This window comes from Polypterus senegalus, chromosome 10 (genome assembly GCF_016835505.1).
Source record: "Polypterus senegalus isolate Bchr_013 chromosome 10, ASM1683550v1, whole genome shotgun sequence".
Classification (NCBI taxonomy): domain Eukaryota; kingdom Metazoa; phylum Chordata; class Cladistia; order Polypteriformes; family Polypteridae; genus Polypterus; species Polypterus senegalus.
In genome coordinates, this window is record NC_053163.1 from 128,430,331 (window position 1) to 128,438,941 (window position 8,611).

The window sequence follows — 8,611 nt, forward strand, 5'->3', positions numbered from 1 at the left end:
CTGTACACAATTTTCTGCACAAAGGAACAACATGAATGTACAGAAGAACAAGAACATAAGAAATCTGTCAAACGAAAGGAGACCATTCAACCCATCAAGCCCATTTGTTTAGCTAAGCTGTCCCAAAATCTCATCTAGATTTTTCTATAGGATTGTCAACGTTTCTATTTCCACTCCATGTCTTGGTAGTTTTTTCCACATTCCCACAGCTCTTTGCATAAAGAAGTGCTTCTTGACTTCAGTTTTAAATGCACTTTCCCCTTAATTTCCTCTGATGTCCTTGAGTATGAGATTCTCCCTTAAGCTGAAAGAATGTTGCTGGGCCTACTTTATCAGTGCCTTTGAGGATTTGAAATACCTGGATTAGATCCCCACGCAGTCTCCTCTGCTCGAGACTAAAACAGGTTTAACATCTTTTTATTTCCTGGCATGCACCTGGTTGTTCAACTCCGTACAGCCACAAGTACTGGTAGGTCTTCCTTGTACTGTTGTGACCAGAGCTGCACACAATACTCCAGATGTGGTCCAACTAGTGCATTAGTATAGAGAAGCTACTTTTTCCAAAATGAAAATGGCCGAGAGCTACTCATGTTTTCTAACGTTTATTGTCATAGCTTATTTCAACCCAAACAAACTGAATAATCTTGTTTTGCCTGAACAGTTACAAAATGTTGGTGTCCACAACTCACATTTTGCATTAAAACATCACAAAATAATATTTGGTTCACCTGCAAGTGCATTTTGTATGTCTGTACGTATTTTCTAGTGTATCTCACACTATTGAATTAAAACATGAATGCTGTCAAAACAAAACAATGCAATTCCAAATACACAGATATTACTTATTCATTTGTCATTTTGTTCTGAACTTTGACTTCATGACATTCATGTCAGACTCACAGAGGTATGGAGACCCAAACAAAGCAGACATTTTCAGAGCTGCTTGGTTAAGATTCTTCTAGTTATCTGGCTCTACTAAGCTCCAGAAGTGCCGAGAATGCTGTTGAGACTTTTACTAGGTTTACTAATATATAATATATAAAATCCAATGTCTGTCTGTGTTTATGTCTGTCTGCTTTTCAAGACAGAACTACTTAACAGATTTAGGTTGGGTTTTTTTCTATAATTTGCTGGAACATTCCGGTTGATTTTGTGACTTCTCTCATTTCGCTAAGAGTCAGAGTTCGCTTGTGGTACAGATTTATTTGCGTGAATTCGAGAAAAAGGCAGTGGGCCGAGGGAAGGGGCCTCCTCACTCACTCGCCAGCTTTGGGGTGTGTTCCTTAACTCCGCTTAGCTAGCGAACGAGAGAAGAACTGAATTCAACTTTGCTTGATATTTAAAATAAAGTGTTACTTAGGTCTTGATGAGTTTGAGTCCGGATATTCTCTTGAGTGTATGCCATATTGAAAAGATAGATTGCAATTCAGATTTTGGATTGTGATTTTGTGTTAAAAAGATCGTGATATGATTTTTTTGGAAAGATCGCCCACCCCTAATTTGACTAATCAATTTTCAAATTTATGTCGGATTCATTAAGCATTTGGCAAGCTACTTGGATAGGGGTTGTGAGCTACGTGTTAGAGACCCCTGGTATACAGCCATCTGTAGTGCCACTATAAAATATGAGGATGCTATGAAGTCTAAGAGATCTCAAACCACTTTACTAACCTCCATAGTAAGTGAGTGCATCTCCATATTAGTCATTCAAACAGAAGCAAGAAATTGCAGACATGATCGCTCTTGCTATTACTGTAATGAGAAAAATGATTAACGTCCCTGATGGACACTACACAATCCCATCTTGCAATTATTTCTTGATTATGCTTATTTATGCTCAATTAGCACAGTAGTCGTTTCCTTCCTACACTTCATGTGCATAAAAGCACAACCATCCATTGCTTATGTTGGATGTATTCAATGCATGAATGACATTTTCTTTGGAGTTCAAGCTTACGATGGAAAAACCCAGAGAGAATCAACTCTTAACTTTGCTCTGATCCCTGCTGTTTATAACAGAAACATATTTCTACTCTCATGAAATTACCGGTAAATAGAAATCATTTTGATCAATGAAATTATGCCAAGTATGCTTAACCGGAGACACACCTAAAGAGTTTAAAGCTCCTTTTTGCATTCCTTTTTAGACTTCCAGAGCCACATCAGTGATAGAGCATCCACCGAGTTAAACTGCTGGAATCGCAGCAAGGAAAGACACCCTTTAGGGTAGCCAGGACATCATGGAAGACTTGTCACCCTGGCTTGCTGATGGCCCAGTGAAAAGTGGAAAAAAGGATGAATCCCCTGACTGGTGGTTAGGTAAGAAAATAGGAGGTCATCTGTGGAAAACCCTTCCATCCTATTGTACATGGTGTGGATGCAGGCCAACCAAGTACATCAAGTGAAACCATTTGTGAATTCTATCTATCTATCTATCTATCTATCTATCTATCTATCTATCTATCTATCTATCTATCTATCTATCTATCTATCTATCTATCTATCTATCTATCTATCATATAGTGCCTTTCACTCTCTATCTATCTATCTATCTATCTATCTATCTATCTATCTATCTATCTATCATATAGTGCCTTTCACTCTATCTATCTATCTATCTATCTATCTATCTATCTATCTATCTATCTACAGTATCTATCTATCTATCTATCTATCTATCTATCTATCTATCTATGTCTGATGAGAGGGGCCTTTAATAAAATCATGCTTTTTGCCTGCTCTTCCTTGGTCATATGTTGCAGTCGCCATTGCTACAGTGCCTATAATAAGTATTCACTGCCTCGGAGGTTTTCAAATTTTATTGTTATACAATGCTGAATTACAGTGGATTCATTTTGGTTTCCTGACACTAATCATTGGAAGAAGTCTTGTCTATGCTTACAAATATAAAAGTATTCAGCTCTTTAATATGACATACTTAAATTATCACAGGTGTAGCTATTTGGTTTTAAAGGTCACCTGTCTGTACCTGGATTATTTTCAGTTGTTTTGTGTATAAATGCCGCCGTATCTAGAAGGTCTAACTTGTGGTGAGACAGTATGTTGGCAAAATCTACACAATGAAGACAAAAGAACATTGCAACCAACCCTGTGAAAAGGTGATTGAAAAGCACACAGAAAAAATATGACGGAGCTGTAAATCTGGTAGCAAAGGCCACCCACAAAAACACTGAATTATTGTGCAAGAAGAAGACTAGTGAAATGGGCCACTAAGAGACCTCTGATAACCCTGAAAGAATGAAATGCTACTGCATCTGAGATTGGAGAGACTGTGCACAGTCACAGCATTATTGGAGAAAGACAAAGAGAACACCATTGTTACAGCAAATGCACATGGCCTCATGGCTAGAGTTTGCCAAATGTACAAAGGAGACTCTTAAGGCAGCTGAAAGAAGGTTCTATGGTCTGATGAGACCAAAACTGACCCTTTTTTGGCCATCAGACTTAGCACCATGTTTGAAAACTGTCACTATCAAAAACAGATCCTCCCTAACCAGAAGCATCTTGGTGGCAGCATCAGGCTGTTTTGATACTTCTCTGCAACTGGTTGGAGAAGGCTAGTGAGGATGAAGGGTAAAAGTGAACACAGTAAAATACAGTGCAATCATAGAGGAAGACCTGATGCATACTGCAGGAAACCTGCACCTTGGAGATGGTTTGTTTTACAGTAAGACAACGACCCCGAGCCTAAAGCCAAAGCTACAGATGAAAGGCTCTGGAGTGGCCAAGTCAGCATCTAGAGCTTATATTTTTCAAGCGTCTCAGAATTACTCCTATCAATTGCACTAAAGGTCTGACTAGGATATGAATTTGTCCTACTGTACAGTAGGACGTGAGAAGTTTTTACAAAGCATCCTGCACTTAGTTCCAGCAAGGAGTGGGAGTCAACTTCTAAGGATAAGTGAAGTCACAATTTTTTGCCACTCCCTTGCTGTAAGTTGCCACTCAAGATGATGTTTTGTAGTTTTATTAATTCTAACGCTTGGGCTTCACCGCAAAGATGATGATGATAATAATAATAATCAAATTAATAGAAGAAGAAGAAGGAGGAATACATAATAAGGTAGGATTCTGCACTAAGCTGCATGTAATTGTTGCCACTTCACAACAAAATCATGAATAATACTGTAAAGAGTGCCAAATGGAAAGACCAAGACACACACACACACACTGAATGAGGGTTAAGTTGAATAAACGACACGTTTATTTAACAATGGCTGATCCAAAGACGTATTTTCAGAAGAATAACTTTCCTGATATTATGGCCACAGGAGGCACCTCATGAAATGAAAGGTACTGAACAGAAATGGCTGTAAGTTATGTTCACTCTTTCAGTGTCTCCAATCATCTTCCAGAGTTGCGTGCTGTGTCTCTTTCTGTGATTCCCCCTTTATCTCCTGTGAAGTTCTATTACTCCAATGCCCTGGGAGACTCCACCTGCCTTCTTGAGCCTTCCCAGGCTTGTAAAGTGTAACAGAAATATTCCAGGGTGTTCATGGATATGAGAGCTCAGTGTGCCTGTGTGATATTTCACTGTCAGTCACCCATCTTGGTTTTGCAACTCTCTTCCATATTCGATAATCCACCAATATAATTTATACAATGAAAGGTAAAACATAAAAACCTAAAACTATCAACATTATTGATACTTCATTAGGATAAGCATGCGAGTGCACTTTTGGATTGTGAACTTGCTAAATACTGACATTAGAATTAATCATACTCCCAAATTTTTAGGATTCTGTTACATTAAAATGTTTAACCACTCTTTTTTGTTTAAGCAGAACTCCAAGAGCTTTTAGATCCCTTGACACCTTCAATTTGCCATGAACCTATTCAGCATGAACTCCAACAGGACAACTATGAAACGTCAACAGTTCCTCAGGATGAAAATTTAACAAGATTGTCTGAGATAGAAAGTATAAAAGCCTCACTGGAATACTGTCTGTTACCAATGACGGGGACAATGAAAACAGATAGTACTTTAGGACCTCCGGCAATCCAGAATACAGTAGGTCGGCATTTCTGTAAAGTGTGTGGGAAGATGTTTAAGCACCGGCTTAAGTGTGAAGATCACCAGAGAATCCACACAGGGGAGAAACCATACTGCTGTTCTGAATGTGGTAGAGAATTTGCAACTAAAGGTTCTTTTTACCGGCATACGAGAGTTCATTCTGGCACAAAGAGGCATCCCTGTGCAGAGTGTGGCAAAGCATTCACACAGAAAAGTGACCTCCGGAAGCATACTAGAATACACACGGAGGAAAAGCCTTATAGCTGCCTTGAATGTGGCAAACGGTGCAGCCAGAAAAGTGACCTTCGGAAACATCAGGCTATTCACACAGGGGAAAAGCCTTTTCAGTGCAATGAATGTGAAAAGAGATTCACACAGAAATGCCATCTACAGCGCCACCAGAGAAACCACACAGGAGAAAAGCTGCATTGTTGCAACGAATGTAGCAAGAGGTTTCAGGAAAAAAGTGATCTTCAGAGACACAAGCGAATTCACAACCCAGAGAAGCGTCACTGTTGCCCAGCCTGTGGCAAGAAGTTCATTGCAAAACATGAGCTTTGGATTCACCAAAGAATTCATATCAATGGGCATGACGACTGGAAACAGAAAAGTCCATTATTGTTGATTTGTGGGCATACATTCTGGTTTCAAAATACTCAAAACACCCCAAACACCCAAACAACTAAAATCTCTAACAATATAAAGAAGAAATCAAAGAATACAAATTCTGTAATAAATGCTGGATATAAATAAATGTTTGAAAAACCAAGCCAATTAAGAAGAAAGAAATATCTAACTTATAGAAATGGCTGGAAATCACTGCTCACTGGAAGTAAACCGATGGACAAGGAACTGTAGAGCAGCCAGGGGAACTCTGATGGGATACTGCTGTCCAGATGACAGCTCCGATCTCAACGAATACCCCCCGGGTGGAATTGAAGAGTCACATAGTGTGTGGGAGGAACGATCTCCTCAGTCTGTCAGTGGAGCAGGACGGTGACAGCAGTCTGTCGCTGAAGCTGCTCCTCTGTCTGGAGATGATCCTGTTCAGTGGATGCAGTGGATTCTCCATGATTGACAGGAGCCTGCTCAGCGCCCATCGCTCTGCCACGGATGTCAAACTGTCCAGCTCCGTGCCTACAATAGAACCTGCCTTCCTCAAATAGTCACAAAACAAAGGCTTACACCAAGCCAGACACACCATGTTAGTAATGACGAGAGTGGTCCAAACTGATACTCATTGGCAGAATAGAAAATGAACAGGACATACAAAGCTGGGAAGCCACTGTAGCACCAGTTCGTCACTCTGATTTTAAGCAGAGTCAGTGTGGCTACACAGATTTCTCTTGCAGGGCACTGGAGGAGCGTACATACAGATGTGATTTTCAGCACACTCTACAATAGACAGCTGAATTCAAGGCTTCAGTTTCTTTATGATATCATTGGATGAATATATGTGGGTGAAGTGGTGTGACTGGAAATGAAAAATGATATTAAAGAATTGGAGCAGTTGTGATAGCTGGTCGATGAATATCCATGTATGGCTCCACAATCCTGGGCTTGGGCCTAAGGTTCTCCCAAGACCTTCTTGATATGTCCTAAATCCCAGGCCTGCTCGTTGCTAGAGTGGGATATATTCATTCTTCTATGGCTGTGGAGGGTGTTTCTTACACATTTCATTGACCTGACCTGATGTTAGGCTAACTGAGCACTCTAAATGAGCTCAGCATGACTGAGCACGGTCATGTGTTTGAATGTGCCTTCTAATAGACTAGAGAATATTCACAGTGGGTTCCCAGTTCTGTATTGAAAGGTACCAGTCCCCTGCAACTCTAAAGGCGCTTTTCCACTGCATAGTACGGCACAGCACGGTTCAGTACAGCTCACCTTGGTTCGGCTCAGTTCGGCTCGGTTTGCGTTTCGACTGCAGTTTAGTACCGCTTTAGAGTGGGCGGGATTATTCACGTGTCGTTATAGTTGCGCCGCCTCTACTGCCGTGACACCATGGGACTTTTACAACAACACGCAGACGACAACACTTTAGCTCGACGACGCGCAAGGGTAAGCATCTAAAAAAAGCACATCACTAGCTAACTTTTATCACTGTTGCAAAGCATAAAATGAACTTAACTGCCAGTGTAACATTAAAATGCTGATTCTGTATATTACAGATCTTCCACATTTTGCAAAAAAATCGCCGCAACAGACCATCTGTTTGGACATTTAACCGTGCTTCAGAGTGGTGGGATGTGATTGTTCCCGGTTTTACAAACACTCAGTGGCTGGAGAACTTTCGAATGTCAGAAGAAACATTCATCCACTTATGCAACAAACTGCGTCCAGCGATGGAGAGACGGGACACAAACTTCCGCGTGTGTGTACCTTGAAAGAAAAGAATAGCCAGTGATGCAGTAATGACGATTTTCTCCGGCCAATCAGTGACCAGCAGAGTTTACACGACATGTTTTGGTAACGGTTCGGCGCGCTTGGAACCTCGGCTGAGGTGGTACTAAAAAAAGGACCAGGTACCAGGTACTGTTACCAGTGGAAAACCCCCCACCATAAGACCCGCCATAAGACTGAGTGAGTGGTTTGCTGGCCACAAGTTGACACAGAACCCAGGAGGTCAAAAGAAACACCATAGAATTATTTGTGAACCAAATATTTGAATAGAAAAAAAACCATTAAGTACAAAAGGAACAATGCACTTGTCCTCTTGGCCTAACTACACCAGATTTTGATCCCCTGGGGTTAACCTGTGAGGGTGTCTAACACACTATCCCACTCCACTACACACCACCTGCTTCTCCTTCTACTGTCATTCAACTGCTTTTCTTCTTCTCTCCACACTCTAACTAAGGCTCATCAGGTGGGTCTTCTAGGCCTGCACGTGAAATCCCTGGAGGGCACTTGTAGTATCATGCCTGCTGTACAGAAGCCCTCTGACAACATCAAGTGCTGTTGAAGTTTGAGCCCTACACAGAAACACTCAGCTACTCGACTGGTTAAGATGCTCACTGGGTAAGAGGAGGCGTGCATAGCACATCATATCACCCTGTCGTATCCTTACAGGCCGAGGGGCCATAACGTCAACAGGGTGAGCATTTATACAATCATGGAGTATAACAGCCTCTATAGACTGCAGCCTGTTCTCTTTAATCCGTCGCCCACAGTCTTGGTTATTGAATGGACGGCTAGTTATTGAAACTATTTTGTGATTGAGATGGACCATAGCCCTTAGGGTAAAACATTTTGCAGACAACCCAGTCACTAAGGGCACAATCAACATAAATCTTCCTGTAGCACCCATACTTCCATCCATTTTCTCAGGTTAGGTTAGTTGAGATAGATTATCACAGAGGGAAATTTATCAAAAAAAACATTGTAAGCCAAGATACAACAGCTGACATCCAATGTTACTATAAGTTCACCAAATCAAGCTTAATATAAGAAAAATAATTACCTGTAGCAGTACACTAAATAAGGGCAGTGGTTTCCTCCCACGGTCCAAAGACATGTGGGTTATGTGCATTGGTGGTCCTGAATTGGCCCTACTGTGTGTTTGGGGTGTGTGTG

General features: G+C 41.0%; 1 pseudogene; it reads left to right on the forward strand.

The window, feature by feature from the left end:
• Nucleotides 1-8,240, forward strand: part of LOC120538244 — a 34,990-nt pseudogene extending 26,750 nt beyond the window's left edge.
• Nucleotides 8,241-8,611: the final 371 nt, after the last annotated feature.